Raw genomic sequence first — 16,126 nt, forward strand, 5'->3', positions numbered from 1 at the left:
CATTATGTTACAGTTGTCCAAGACATTGGTGAGGCCACACTTTGAGTACTGTGTTCTGGTTTGGTAACCCTGCTATAGAAAGAATGTCATTAAGCTGGAAAGAGTGCAGGAAGATTTGCAAAGATGTTGCCAGGACTTGAGGAACTGAGCCAGAGGGAGAGGTTGGGCAGCCTAGGACTTTATTCCTTGGAGCACAGGTGGCTGAAGGGTGATCTTATAAATATGTTTTAAATCATGAGTGGAATAGATAGGGTGAATACACAGAATCTTTTAGAATAGGGGAATAAAAAAACAAGAGGACATATGTTTAAGTTGAGAAGGGCAAGATTTAATACAAACTTGTTTTACGAGGGCCTTTATGAGGGCCAACGTTTTCACACAGGATGATAGGTATATGAATTGAGCTGCCAGAGGAGGGAAATGAGGCAGATACTATAACATAATTTAAAAATATTTGGGTGGGTACATGGATAGGAAACTTTTAGAGGGATATGGGCCAAACGCCGGCAAATTGGACCAGCTTAGATGGGGCAGCTTGGTCGACATGGACGAGTTATGCCAAAGGGCCTGTTTCCATGAGGTATGACTCTAACTATTAGGGCCTAGAAATTCCACCTCAGCACATTTTCTGTGCTGTGCCAAGGAATTGTTTTTAAACTATCTGGGCTAATTGCATGACACAAATGCATATTATACCAAATGGAGGCCAGGCGTCCTTCTTCTTCCAGATATGTTCTTATTATATTTTTGCAGTAAACGAGCATCTCTAGCCTCTCATCAACTGCTGAAGTCCTCGGAAAACACACCACTCCCTATTCAATTGCTGGAGCTTTACATGCTGCTAACAGTCTAACCCTGCAATCTGTAATTTCAATCTGGACCCTCTGTGCCTGTCAGACTTGCGAGGGCTGTTCAACATGCATACTTACATCAAATGGTAACGGCTTAAACGCAAGGGCTTTAATATTGAAACATATCTTATCCTCCGGGTTGATTTCTGCTTGGTATAAGAGATCCCAAACTCACATTGGCCTTTGAAGGGAGCCCCAGGTGTTCATCTTCTTCCAAATATGCTTGCCTTTACTTTTTTTACAGTTAAAGATCATCTCCAGTCTCTCATCAACTAAAGTTCTCAGCCTGCAGGAAACACCCAGCTTGACTCCCTATACTGCAGTTACCCAGACAAATTAACTATATTGCAATATACTCCTGATGCCCCTTTTAAACAGTGGCAAGCCTTAAGGTAGTCAAGAAATAATTAATTATCACAGTAAACACAGTTTTATGTAGCTACTGTGGTGAATTGTAATGTCCAGGAAGTTGATAGTGGGGGACCATTGCAATGTTCAATGTCAAATGACAAGAATAAGTAGTTCGACATTGTCTTGTTGAAAATAGTTATTGGTACTTGAGTGGCATAATATTACTTGCTTGGATTTTACACAAAGCATTCAATGATGCTGCCATACAGAGGCTGTCGCATAATATTTCCTCAGTCCCAAAAGTTAATAATATCATGAGTAGAACTGAAAATAGGAATAAATGAAGCATTTGCTGTTCTACCAGCCTCTTGGGGACTGCTTCAGAGATCAGATTCAGATGAAGCATTTTAACAAATGGGAAGGTAAGCTAAGGGAATAATGCAAAAACGATACAAGGAGGACCTTGTCAAAGGATGACTGGAAAATAGAGCAGTGCAGGTAAAAATGAAATTACAGATAGTTCTATTTTGTTTTCTTCTTTGTCTTTTCTGTCCTCTTCCACTTCTACGACTTATTTCTACTCCAATTATATAGGTCCTGCGATGGCTAATGAGTTCAACTGATGAATCTCTTCCACAGAGAGGCCAGGAGGTATCGACAGGGAAGCAGATGGGTATTGAGTGAGGGGGTTTACTATTCCATCATTTACTCTATCTGTGTGCCTCAGATAGCCTGGAGATTCTCAATACCATCCTGAATGCTTCTTCACGACATAGAATGATCATGGACCAGGTATTTCCAAAAGCTTATGAACATAATACATATTTTCAAAAAGGCTTGGAGTACATCTTTGAATCTTTTGTTCTGCTTCACTGGCATCATAGTGGTGCAGCTACAGTTGCTTACTCATGGCTCCAGTAATCTAGGTTCAATTCTGATCTGCAGTACTGCCTGTTGCAGTTCACATATTCTCTATGTGATGTGGGTTTCATCTGAGGTTCCTCTGGGTGCTGTTTTTTTCTGACTTCTTGAAGATCTATGGGTTAATAGATTCATTGGGCACAAAAATTGTGTGTAAGTAAATAGTACAATTTGATGGTTGATGTCAGCACAGATTCAAGTGCCAAATGGTTTTCACTGTCACAAAGAAATATGGAAATGACAAAATCTGAAAGGGAATGTTTACTTGGGAGTCTGGTATTGCACATATGCAGCTTGTGGCTTACCTAACGCAGCTGACTAAATGTGACCAGTGCCTCAATAATAGGGTATTGGCATGGGAGAGGACACTGACACTGATGTTGTTTATCTTATCCTTCAGGGAATTTGAACGAGGTTATTGAAACAGCGCTGGTGGTATCTATCCAAGTAATTAGCATGTCTTCTAAAGGAATAGAAATGACATGTTAGTCTTAATTACAAGAAAGCCTGGAGTATGGTTGTGAGAAACTCTTGCTGCAACTATATAAGGCATTGGTAATATCGCACTGGTCAAAAACGTTGTTCTTAACTGATTAATTTTTGGACACAATCATTCAATAGATTAAATCCTAACATGAAACAGTTGCAACAGAGAGAGATTGTTGAACATCCCTTTATTCTCTGAAGGTTTTGAGAAAGAGAGGTTGTTTCATTGAAATGTGAAAAAAAAACTCAAAATGAACTTGACTAAGGAGATAAATTGATATTAAAATTTCATAAAGGGTCAACTATTTATGACTGAGAGGAGCATGTTTTTCATTCACAAAGATGGAAATCCTTGATAAGATTCACCCCAGCGGCCCATGAATGCTCTGTCATTTGAGTATATTCCAGAATGAGATTAGTAGATTTTTGGATTCATGTCGGGATAAGGTGAAATAGTGCAATTGAGGTGCAAATTTACCATTAATTTACTGAATGGCAGAGCATGAAAAAGTGGCTTATTTTTTTATAATGTATCTTCGTTAAATATATTTTGGAAATTGTATTACAAGAAGTTTATAGATTTTAATACATCTTTGAGGGATTACATATAAATAGGATTTAACATCTCACTAAAGTATTAAGTGACTGTTCATTTTTATTGTAAATTCCAGTTGATTTCCTGGATTTGTCTAAAGTATGAATTTTCTTTACGTTGCAATTGGTACAAAGAGGAATGTGATTTCTCTGTAGTTGTACAAGGATGTGATTTTTTTGTTAAAGGGTTAGCCTTATTGAGATTTATATTTCTGTATTATTTACATCACTTGAGGGCCTGAGCTATAGGGAGATATTGGGCAGGCTAGGATTCTATTCCTTGGCACATAGGAGGATAAGAGGTGATCTTATAAAGTATAAGATCATGAGGGGAATAGATATGGTAGATGCACAGAGTCTTTTACCCACAGTAGGGGAATCAAGAACTAGAGGACATAGATTTAAGCCAGGGAAACGTTGGCAACTTTGTCACACAGAGGGTGGTGGGTATATGGAATGAGCTGCCAGAGAAGGTAGTTGAAACATAAACTATAACAACATTTATAAGAAATGGATCCAGCTATGGAGGGATATGGGCTAAACACTAGCCAGTGGGACTAGTGTAGATTGTGCACCTTGGTTGGCATGGGCAAGCTGGACCCAAGCCTCTTTCTGTGATTATGACTCTATACCCAGATAACACATCTTAATTCCCAATGAGTGTTCAAATCTGACATAGAAGGATTGGAATTTTTTAATTAGATGAGCACAAAATATGTGCTCAAACATAAATTTGTAAATAACTCAAAAAGGACAACAACCTAGTAATTATACAAGCTATATAAAAGCTTTTAAATCAGGCATTTGTATTATTACACAGTTTTTGTGGACAAATATTATATACAACACTTGAAACAGATTCTTAAATTGTTGACTTGGGTCAAAACACTTAATTAATTTTTGGGGGCAAACACTTCGGAAATAAAAAAAAATGTTCTCATTTCAGTGCTACCTTCCAGTTGATCTGATCAGCTCTGATGGTACCCAGCTGCAAACCTGTCTTGTAATTGATCTAATTAGTTAATATCTGAATCAGTAACATTGGACAGGTACATGGATAGGAGAGGTTTAGAAGGATATGAGCCAGGTGCAAACAAATGGGACTAGCTTGGATGAGTTGGGCTGAAGGGCTTGTATTTCCATGCTGTGTGTCGCTATGAATTAATTCCTAGTGGACAATAGATTCTTACCAATGGTGAAAAGCTATAAACATAATAAGCTGATAGTTGTCATCTATCAGTATATAAAAGAGTTTGATGTGATACAGTTGCCTAAAAGGGTAGAAGAGAATAAAGTGAGATTTATAGGCCAGTCAATCCAACATTGGTACTGGGCAAATTTCTATGAAATATTCTGAAAGAATAATATTAAAGGAGTAATATGTTAATCAAATACAAACAACATAACTTTGCTCAGGTGCAAATGATTGTAAATATTTTTTGGATAGGTAAAAGGGAGTATTGTGGCAGCACCTGGCGGTCTGCAGCGCGCAGAGCGAACCCTTGGCTCTGGAGGGAGGAGTCAAGTGTGTCGGTGACGAGAGGTGCAGGTCATGGGGCTGCCCTGGGAGTATATAAGATCGGGCAATGCCCGTACCCTGGTGAAGGAGTAGGGAGCAGTACTGTGAGAACCATTAAAGACCGATTGATTACACAAACTTTGGGGCCTGTTTCTTTCCTGGCCCACCGCAGTATTGATGATGGCAAAATATTTGATGTTGTATACATGCAGAGTCACTGAGAGATTGAGATTGGCTCACTCAGCCTGTTAGTGAATCTGGATGATTTTGTTGAGTCAGTTGGAGGTATCCCTCCAATGCTTTGAGGTGCCTTCTGTAAGTTGTTCAAGTTTTGGAATCATTCAGGATTACTGCCGCTAAGGTTACTGCTGCCAAGCAAACCATGACCTTAATATCAGTTAACAATATTCAAACACATTATTTCTCAGTCGCTAACAGCTGTGAAAATGATGATAAACTTTATAATTGAAGGCTGCTTTTCTGAAATGTGACTACAGAGATATGAGCAGTTGACCATGCTTTCCAGAGTCTTAAAAGAGTCAAGTCGATTGTTTTATTGTCATCTATCCCCAAGTAGCACATTGAGGCAGGTCACATTTCTCTTCATGGGCACCAATGTCCTTATAAAGCAGATGGGAACCTCAGACCTCAATAACGAGAGGTTGAAGATATCCACAAAATCTCCAGTCAGCTGGTCCGCACAGGCCATTGGAAGGTGACGTGTAACAAAGACGATGGCTTAGATACATAGGCACGACACCTGGAGGCTGCAGCGAATCGTCCGATCAGCAGAGAAGATTAATGGCTGCAACCTTCCCTCCATTGATGAACTGTACACTGCAAGGGCCAGGAAGCGAGCGGGCAAGATAATCTCTGACCCCTCTCACCCTGACCACAAACTCTTTGAATCACTTCCCTCTGGAAGGCGACTCCGGACTGTCAAAGTTTCCACAGCCAGACATAAAAACAGTTTTTATCCACGAGTAGTTGCTCTACTCAACAGCCAAAAATCTGTAGCCTCCCTTTGATCTGGTATTTTGTTGGTTCACATGCTTGATCAATGGTGTTTTTATTATTAATGTTTTATTATTATTAATGTTTAGTGTTTTCTGAGTCATTCATAACTGTCACTGTATGTCATGTTGTTACTTGTGGGCGGAGCTCCAAAGGCAGATTCCTTGTATGTCAATACTTGGTCAATGAACTTACTTACTTACTTATAATATAACAGCCAGACATACTTAAGACCAGCAAATGCATTAATTAAGGTGACACACAGTATAGTCTTTGAAAACACCCTAACCTCTTTCTTGAACAAAGCACATGGTCAGCAGCTCCGTCCAAATTGGGAAACAGAAAATGTCAGAGTAACAGAGTAATGGTTCCCAATACTCCATGACATGGTTGTTGAAACTCCGATGGTATTCCCCAGTGACCCAGAGTTATTAACACCCAGTGTCGGGCACAAGCCACCCGTGCCATGAAAAAATCAAACTCTTGGGTTGCAGATTCGGCACAAACCACTTCTGCGACTGGGATTATCAGAACCGTCGACACCATATCAGCATCCCTCCGAACATCCACTAAAAAACAGCACTTGTCCAGCATCAAAAAATGGGAGAAGTACTGCTTGGATACAGGGACCACCTACTCAACCGCTAGTTACCAACGTACTGGAATTCCTGGCGAACCTTCACCACGATGAAGGACTCATTCAAGAGCCATCAACACAGCTAGAAGTGCCCTGCCTGTCTATTTAAAACCAGCTCCAGGACAACCGGCCATGGGGTCCCACCCGCTGGTGGTCAAACTAATCAAGGGTATTTAAAACTCTAACCCCCCTAGACCAAGGTACACCCATACATGGGATTTTAGTGTGGTCCTGACATACCTCAGGGGACGGCCACCAGCCCTCATCCCTCAACCTGGAACAATCTATGCTCAAAATACTCATGTTGATGGCACTTGTATCTGCACAAAGGGTCCAGTCACTACACCTATTGCGACTGGACAGCATGCTCACAGCTCCAGACCAGATCTCTGTCGTTATCCAGGGAATGATCAAACAGAGCAGACCAGGAACACCTAATCCAGACGTGGAATTCCGGGCTTACCCGCCAGAACCACGGTTATGTGCCATGACTCACCTACTATCCTACATAGACACAACCAAAATATTCGAGGGAGATGAAAAGCCTTGTGGGTCAGTCATAAAAAACCTTATGGTTGGGTGACGAGCCAAACCATTGCGAGATGGCTCAAGCAGGTGCTAAAAACTGCTGGGATAAACACTAACCTGTACAAATTTTATTCCACCAGGGTAGCATCCACGTCGACGGCTAAAAGAATGGACGTGCCTATAGACCACATCCTGGCTACAGCAGGATGGTCGGGGGAAACACCGTTCAGAAATTTTATAATAAGCCTTTGGCAAAACCTGTTTTATTTGCAGGAAAGATTTACAGACTGCAAATATTTAATTTCAGCCCAGGGGAGCAATTTAATTTATTTGTTGTTATTGTTAAAAAATACCATTGTGTTTCTCTACAAACAGATTCATCGGTTGATTACGATAACACACTTCCTCCCTCAAGGACTTCGGCACTGCGTGAAGTAATAACTGTTACATGGTTTGAAATCACATAGCTTTGAAGTCTTCACGGAATCACTCACGTGAATCCGAAGTAAAATAGTAAGATTAAACGAGAACTTACCAGTTTGAAGTTTGATCTGTATTTTATGAGGAGTTACAATGAGGGATTACGTGCCCTCCGCTCCCACCCTCAATATGATGGGTCAAACTGATAAACTGATGTCTCCTTGTCTTTACTATCTTTACTTCAATAACTGTGTCTTTCTCTGATTCCACACCGCTGCTTTGAAGTATGCCGCGCATGCGTGCTGAGCGGGTTCTTCACGTAATCCCTCATCGTAACTCCTCATAAAATACAGATCAAACTTCAAACTGGTAAGTTCTCGTTTAATCTTACTATTTTGGTTAGCAAGTTTGACTAGAACAAGTAATGGAAAGGACAGGCTTCCATTTCCAAGTGCTGAATGCAGACAGCAAAATCTGGGTATTTTTCTAAACAAACAAAAATTAATTTCTGAATTAATTACTCTACACTTCGAGAATTACATAACGTTTAGTGCAATTGGCAGTGGGCATCAAGTGAATGAACACAACTGCCAATGGTTCGCATGATTGAATATTAAATCTCTTGGTAAGGTATCCATGTTCTGACCTGTAAATGAGCAGCAGGATAAATCATTCAACAACTCTTTGATTCCACTTGGTATAAGCACATACAAATGCCACTTGTTTTCCTAGTTACCCCTCTATAACAGAAGACGCTAATAATCTCTTATTTTACTTCGGAGCCACGTGACTACGTGAAGAACCCGCCAGGACGCATGCATGTCATATCGCTTCACGCATTGCGAAACGACAGGCGGGGTGGAGCGTTCCGCCGCAGCGGTAATTTTGAAACCGAGACCGACAGGTAAGTGAATTACTCTGCAGTCGTTCTTTGTTTCCCGTGCTGTTTTTACAGGGGGAAACTATGGACAAAAATAGAGTCCACAAGGGCTGCGTCTAAGCTGGCTGGAGAGGACTGCGGAGTTGCGGGCAGCCAGCAACAGCTGAAGGCACCAGCATCACCGTGAGTGGGATCAGCTGTGCCCGACTTGGCACCCGAGCCGGCCAGATCAACACCACGGCCGGCGGGAAGGCTATACGGAACAGAGCCGTTGACTCTGACAAGTCGGACTGCAAGAAATGCCACGGGGACCAGCGTTACTGGGGCCAAATCGAGCGGCTTATGGAGCAGATGCTCCAACGTGACAGACTCCGGGAGATGGAGTCTAGTCACCATGGGTTATACAAAACACCCACAGCAGCACCTTACGTAGGGCTGCACAGTGCACCTCCCTCGACAGAGGGGAGTACTGGGGGTCAATTCTGGGCTGACCCTGAAGAGGGGTTTGCTGAACAAACAACAAGTGTGCAGGGGGTGTAGGAAGGAGAAATAAATGTCGCTTTTCCACGGCATGAAATCACAGAGCTTTGAAATCTTCACATAGTCACTCACGTGACTCCGAAGTAAAATAGTAAGATTAAACGAGAACTTACCAGTTTGAAGTTTGATCGTTATTTTATGAGGAGTAACATTGAGGGATTACGTGCCCTCCACTCCCACCCTTGATCATAAAGTTCAACTGGTATCCTCTTCTCTAATCTTACTATGTTCAGTCATTACTGTTATCTGTGATTTCACACCGCTGCTTTGAGGAATGACACGCAGGCGTCCTGGCGGGTTCTTCACGTATTCCCTCAACGTTACTCCTCATAAAATAACGATCAAACTTCGAATGTTACTATTAATGAGCTCACTTTCCTTTATTATACATTTTTGTTTATCTTTTAAAATGAATGGTATGGAGGTAATTTGGCCATAACAGTGCTGTTGTTAACACAAATTTGTCAAAAATATCATGCTTAAAACTGGATTTCTGTATTTGGGAAAAATAAATGCTTTCTGTATCAATAACACAATTCACAGTTTTGGTATAATTGTCACAGATATTTCAACAATCTGTACTTTAATTAGCCAAATTCTGTTTTTCTCTGGTTAAAATTTTGTTCATTGGAGAATTTATAAACTACATTTTATTCCAATGTTTGCAACTTAAGTCTAACCTAAAAATTAAAATCTTGAAATATTTGAGATGAATAGCGTTCAACTGTATTTTAGCACAATTATCATAACAGGTAGAGTAGAAAGTGGAAATAATTTTTCAATTCATTTGCTTGTCTTCTCAAGATTATGAGAGGCTGAAAAGATATAATTAGATATTTGTCAGAACAGTATTTTGCACTTACAGAATGGTAGAACAAAGTCACAGAATTATTTTGGAATAAAAACAGCCTATTCAACCACTGAATTTATGACATCTCTAAATAGAAAAACCCTGTCAGTTCTAGAGTGACTCTTTCCCCAGACCCCTGCAAATTATTCTCTTTCAAGTGTCTATCCAATTATCTTTTGACAGATCCAATTGATTCTGTTTCCACCATCCTTTTAGGCAGTGAGTTCTATTTCAAACAATGATCTAGAGAAGTTAAGTTACCTCCCTTATGGTTAAACAAAAGAGGATGTATCCTGATGTTTTAATTTAAAAGCTTTCCTTGAATATTTCATAATCACTGGGTGTCAAAGGAATAAGTTCAGTATTCACATATCCATTTTTAGTGCATTTCATTAATACTTATAGCTTACAGTAAAACTTGACAAATTAACATCATGTAACATCATGTAAATTATTTGATTCAGTTATTCTTTTAATATACAACCATTGTATGTTAGTTTATATCACACTGTTATTAGTTGTGCAAATTGATGTGAACATGGAATTTAAGCAGATACGACATTACACTCCTGAAGATATGGTGCATTGCTGTCCTTGAGATAAGGCATAAAATGAAAGCTTTTGACTTTTGGATTTTTAATAATGTGCTTATCTGAAGTAGAACAAATTGAAGATCATGGAAAGTAAGGAAATAGGAATTGTGATGTGTTTGACCACATACCAATTACCAAAGAGATATTGGGGTCTTTAAGGCACATTGAGGTGCATAAATACACAGGGCCTGACCAATGGTATGTGTGGACCTTGTAGGAAGGGAAGAATTTGTGGAGGTTCTTACAGATATATTTGCATCATCTTTAGCTACAGGTGAAATTGCAGAACACTAAACAGTTGCTAATGTTGCAGAAGTGTTGCAAAGACTAGGTAGAGAACTACAGGCTGGTGAGCAAATTGTCAGTGATGGGAAAGCTGTTGAGGGGAATTCTGAAGGACAGGATCTACCAGCATTTGGATAAACATAGACTAATTAGAGATAGTCATCATAGCTTTGTGCATAGAAATTTGTGTATCACAAATCTGATAGATTTTTTGAAGAAGTTATAGTGGCAGATTATTATATCGTTCAAGAGATTGCTCTCTCTAGCCACTTAAGAGAAAACATGGAGTTAGAAGAATGTCGTTTTACGCATGTGAGCTCTCCACGAGACTTTCAGAGCTTCTCGAAAGATAAATCTTCATAACACAGTCTTTTGATTAATAGTTTATTTATTGTTGAAGAAAAACAGTAATGTATTCATCCAACCTTCTTCTTTGACTCGTACACTTTAATCCTCATCAAACTTCAGCATGTCGCTTAGAAACGTTAGAAAACTCCTCACGTCTCAGCATAGCTCCACATGGTCGAAGGATATTCCTTCTACCATGCTGGCTCTAAACTAAACTGAAAAAAATTACCAGCTTCTGCGCAAGAATCCCAGCAGCCAACACGCCACCGACAATGTAATAAATCCAAGGCTGGCAAAATTTAAAGGCAAATGCCATAATTTATGACACAGAAAACAAGCCAAATGGCCACTACATACCGGCCCCTAATTGTTCCGAGTATATAACGAGGCAATTACTAATAAACATCAAAAAAGTAGCCATGAAGGCTTAACATGTCAAAAGCAAAAAGTAACATGCATTATATATCCGCTTTCAGACTTCGTCATCAATTCTTCCATCCTCATCTTCGCCCTCTAGAAGCAGACATAACTTGGTTATTGGTCTTATTAAAACATTGGTTTTAGTTTAAGGTGCGCACCAAACACCAGACATGATACCCAGTATATAGTCCAAAACACAAAGGTCCAAAGTTTTGATAGCATGAAACTACTTCTTCCATGTCCAATCAACCCATGGATGTATTGTAACAATAATGTTGAAGTGTGAAAATCCTTTGAGAGAATAATAGGATGTTTAGCAATAACTTTCACTGTGATGTTTTGTTTAATTTCCAGATCATTAGCAGAGATTTCAAATCCCAGCTCAAGTTTTGGCTATTCTCTGCCTGGCTTAAAGAGAGACTCTAGTCCATTGATCCATTTCTTATTGCTTAAGAAGCGGTTCGTTGTCAGTCCTCTAGAAGCTTCCTCCGCGGGATTTTCTTTTATGTTAACATATTTCCAATGTGAAACATTAGTAGCTCCCAATACAAAATAGACTCTGTTTGCTACAAATGTCATGAAACGTTTGTTCTTATTGTTGAAATATTTAAACACCGTAGTACTATCAATCCAGAAGATAGGTTCTTCTAGTTGAAGCTGTAGTTCCTTTTGCAGCATTATGTCAACTTTAACAGCTAAGACTACTGCAGTAAGTTCCATTCTGGGAATTGTCATTTGTTTCAATGGTGCCACTCTGGCCTTTCCCATTAATAATGCAACATGTACTTCTTTGTTATCATTTTCCTGTCTTAGATATCAAATAGTACCGTAGCCACTGACTGGCATCTGAAAAATTATTCTTCTCCTTGCGTATGGCGTGCCCAGCCTAAAGTTGTCGGACAACTTGTTCAATTTGATCTTTTTTGATTGTGCACGCCGGGTTGATTGCACTTGTCGAAAAAGGGCGGCAGACCACGTGAAGGTTGCAATCTCCCATCCCATCTGAGAAATGATGCAGCTGTGCACCCATGATCTTACCAAAACTTGTTGGCTTTATGCACCGGTCCACCTTGAATTCTGAGATCTTGGTGAGATCTGCTAACCATTCTGTTCATCAGTGAGAGGAAGTTTGTGTTATACTCTCATCCAAGTCTTTCCTTACAAAGATCCTGCAAAATCAACTTGGCTGGCAGTGTAAATGGTGCAAGAAATCCCAAAGTGTCGTAAACAGAACCAATCACGGACAGGATACCCCTTCTAGTACATGGTCACTCTTGAATAGATATTCTGAACTTGAAAACATCTGTTTCCGCGCACCAGTGCAGTCCCAATGTTCTTTCCATTGGCAAATTGTCTTTGTCCAAATCCAACTCTCTGGTCTCTTTGGCTCTATCATCTGGTGGAATGCTTTCCAATACAACACGATTGTTGCTGATCCACTTGGAAAGCGTGAATCCTCTCTAATTGCAGAGGGAAGTCAGATGTTTTATCATTTGAACTGCTTCCTTCTCAGTAGACATGGATTTTAAGTAATCATCCGCATAGAAATTATTCTTCAAAGTGGTTATTACTTCCCCTGGAAAGTGAACTTTATTGTTATCTGCGGTCTTATTTAAAGCAAAGTTCACACCACTTGGTGATGACACTGCTCAAAAGCGATGTACCTTCATCTGGTATTCAACCAGATCTTGTTGTACATCCCCTTCAGGTCACCATAAGAATCGCAGGTAGTCAATGTGTTTTTCTGATACTTTGACGTGATGAAACATCGTTCTGATATCAGCCAACAAAGCAATTGGTTTGTGTCTGAATATGATAAGAACTCCAATAAGTGAGTTGGTAAGGTCTGGAACTTGCAGTGGTTGACAGTTAAGTGATGTTCCTTTGAAGACTGCAGCACAGTCAAAGACCACCCTCAAGGTCCCTTTCTTCGAGTGCTACACCCCATGGTGTGAAATGTACCAAAGCTCTCCATCACTTCGAATCAGTTGGTTTATTGGTACCATTTCGGCATAATCATTATCTATCATATCCTTTAGGAAAGACGTTGCAATCCATACAACGATTATTCGGCAGACTAACACTTTCTTGTTTGAAAAGTAAGTCCAGACAATAGTGTCTGTCAATCATCTTCACAGTTCATAATATCCAAGAACTTTAACTCTACTCTGGACATTTCTTCAGATTCCTTACTGGTACTTTCATTGAAGTCATGATTGTATTGCATTATCAACATCTTTTCTAATTTACCAGTAGATATTTGATTAACAGCAGCGGCAGAGTATTTCTTCCGGTTCCCGCTTTTGTTGTTCCTTCTCAAGGAGCCATGGATAACCCATTCTAGCAGGGTTTTTTTCAGCAAACGGTCCATCACCTTGGCTCCTCACAATCTGTATTGGTTCCAATGCCTTCAAAGCATTCGTTCCGATAAGTAGGTGAACACAATAATTTATTTTAGATATTTTGACATCATTCAGGTAAGGCCTTTGTCTCAAGTCTGAATCAGAATCACACTTTATTCGCCAAGTATGTTTTGCAATTTACGAGGAATTTCATTGGCCAGGTCAGTCATACAATTAAAAGCAACAAATCACTCAAAAACACATTTTAACATGAACATCCACCACAGTGACTCCTACAAATTCCTCACTGTGATGGAAAGCGACATAAAGTTCAAGTCCTTCCCTTAGTTCTTCCTCGGTCTTGGGCCTCGAGTCCCCGTTGATTGGATGATCTTGACTCCCATAGCCGGCGGCGTAAGGGCCCTCCGCGTTGAGGTGATCAGCTCCCGCATCAGGGTAATGTCAGCTCCCCAGCGTGATCGAACCTCGCATCGGGGCTGGTCAAACCTTCCGCGACTTTGGAGCTTCCCGACTAGCCTCTCCCGACTGCGAGCTTGATGGTAAAGTCCGTGGTGGGAGCGATCCCATGCAAGGGATCAGCAACGATGTTAAGTCCACACCCCGCGATAGGGCTCAAAGTCAGTCCGAGGAGGTTTCCAGCTCCATCGATGGAAGGCCGCACAGCGCCCGGAGAATGTGATCCGAAAATGAATCACATCTCCGGCAAGGTAAGCAGTTGAAAAAAAAAATTCCCCCCCGATCCCCTCCCCCCTCCCTCCTCATAAAACAAACCGAAGAACATTAAAACAAACTAAAAAATAACAAAAAGAATGAAAAATCAAACAGACTGCCGGCAGGGCAGCCATCGTCCCGGCGTCCCTGGTGGTATGTCTAGGTATATTTTGATGACCAACAGGCATGGTCTCATGTGTAAACACTTCAGGTATTGGTATAAAATTATCTTGATCCAGACTGGATACCTCCATACTTGTACTGCAATGACTAATGCACTCTTTATCTTCATCCATGGTACACAATCGAATCTTAATCTCTTCTCCTGTGCTTTCCAGCCTTCTCATCAGGTTTTCTGTGCAAAAAGTAGCTGAACTTCCATGCTCCAAAAATGCATATGTTTGCAACACTGTATTCATCTTACTATTCCTTACCTGTACTGGTAAGATAGAGAAGATACAGGCTTCTACCCCGGCCCCAATAGGAGCAGTTACTCGAGGCGAGGTGACAGCATCACTAGTAGCTGGCTTCTCCTTCTGTTCTGTTTGCTCCGGCTTCATCTTTACAGTATGAGGTGCTTCAGGATGATTTTGCTTGCACTTATCACAAGTTATAGGACTCCTACAGTCTCTCACCATGTGTCCTTTTTTCATATATCCAACACAGATTTCCTTCTCTTTTAAGAAATCCACCTTTTCTTTATATTCCTTCTTCTTGAATCTTCAACACCACCTTATGGTGTGACCAACTTCAACACATAGCAAACAAAATCATTTTTGCTTGATAGTAGATACATCTCCTTTAATTCCACCTGTTGTTTCCACAGGTATAGAGGTAGCAAAACTGCCTCCCTTAGGTCCTGATCTTCTAGTTTTGGTAAGGTTAGAATCTTTGACAGTTGCAATTGGTTATGATCTTCAATACTCCCGTGGTGTGGCTCTAACATGTACCGTACTTGATTTTCCAAGAAATCCACCTGGTAGCATGGCTACTCGCTTCTACTTATCCAATATTCGGCCTGCTTTACCTCTTCACTTTTCTCTAAGTCTTGTGGGCAGCTTTTTAATGATGGCTCTAGTATTACTAACAAGATTCATTTCCTCCATGTGGCCGAGATTTTTCTATGTTTCTGTGTAGTTTTTGTTATTTTTTGTTGGGGTGTGTGTGTGTGGGGGGGGTGGGGGTGGGGTGGGAGGGAGGAGGAAACTTTTAAAATCTCTCCCTGCACGGGAGACCCGACCTTTTCTTGTCGGGTCTCCGTTGTCGTTGGGGCTGCAACGAGGTGCGGCCTCCAACAGGAGAAGACCGGGGACTCTGGTGCCGACGACTCACCGTCACCGTCGCGGGGCTGGCCGAGTCCGGAGCGGGTGGAGCGGTGGAGGAGCGCTGCTGCTGCTGCTGCTGCGGCCCGACCTCCGGAGATTCGGAGGCTTCAACTGCGGGTCTGGTGGACGGCGGCACCGGGAGCCCGCGGGTCCCTGGAGGGAGACTGCTTTTCAGGGCTCTCGCAACGGCGACTTCTCCCACCCGAGTTGCGGGGTCGAAGAGCTCCTGGAGTGGGGCCTGACATCACCACCCCGCGCGGCTTGGAATGGCTGCGGGACTCTGCGAGCGCACGCCGGGGGCCCTAACACCAAGACCTCGCACCACCCGGCGTGGCTTTAATGGCCGCGGGACAATTGCCATCGCCAGCCGGGGGCTTTGACTTTGACTCTGACATCGGGGGGGGGGAGAGTGCAGTGGAGAGATAAGTTTTTTGGCCTTCCATCACAGCGATGTGATGGATGTTTATGTAAATTATGTTGTGTCTTGGGT

General features: G+C 41.3%; 1 protein-coding gene across 1 annotated transcript in view; it reads right to left on the reverse strand.

Moving 5' to 3' along the window:
• Positions 1-16,126, reverse strand: part of tusc3 (tumor suppressor candidate 3) — a 390,927-nt gene that overhangs the window by 333,116 nt on the left and 41,685 nt on the right. The gene's annotated exons all lie outside the window — the stretch shown is intronic.

Source organism: Leucoraja erinacea, chromosome 1 (genome assembly GCF_028641065.1).
Source record: "Leucoraja erinacea ecotype New England chromosome 1, Leri_hhj_1, whole genome shotgun sequence".
Classification (NCBI taxonomy): Eukaryota; Metazoa; Chordata; class Chondrichthyes; order Rajiformes; family Rajidae; genus Leucoraja; species Leucoraja erinaceus.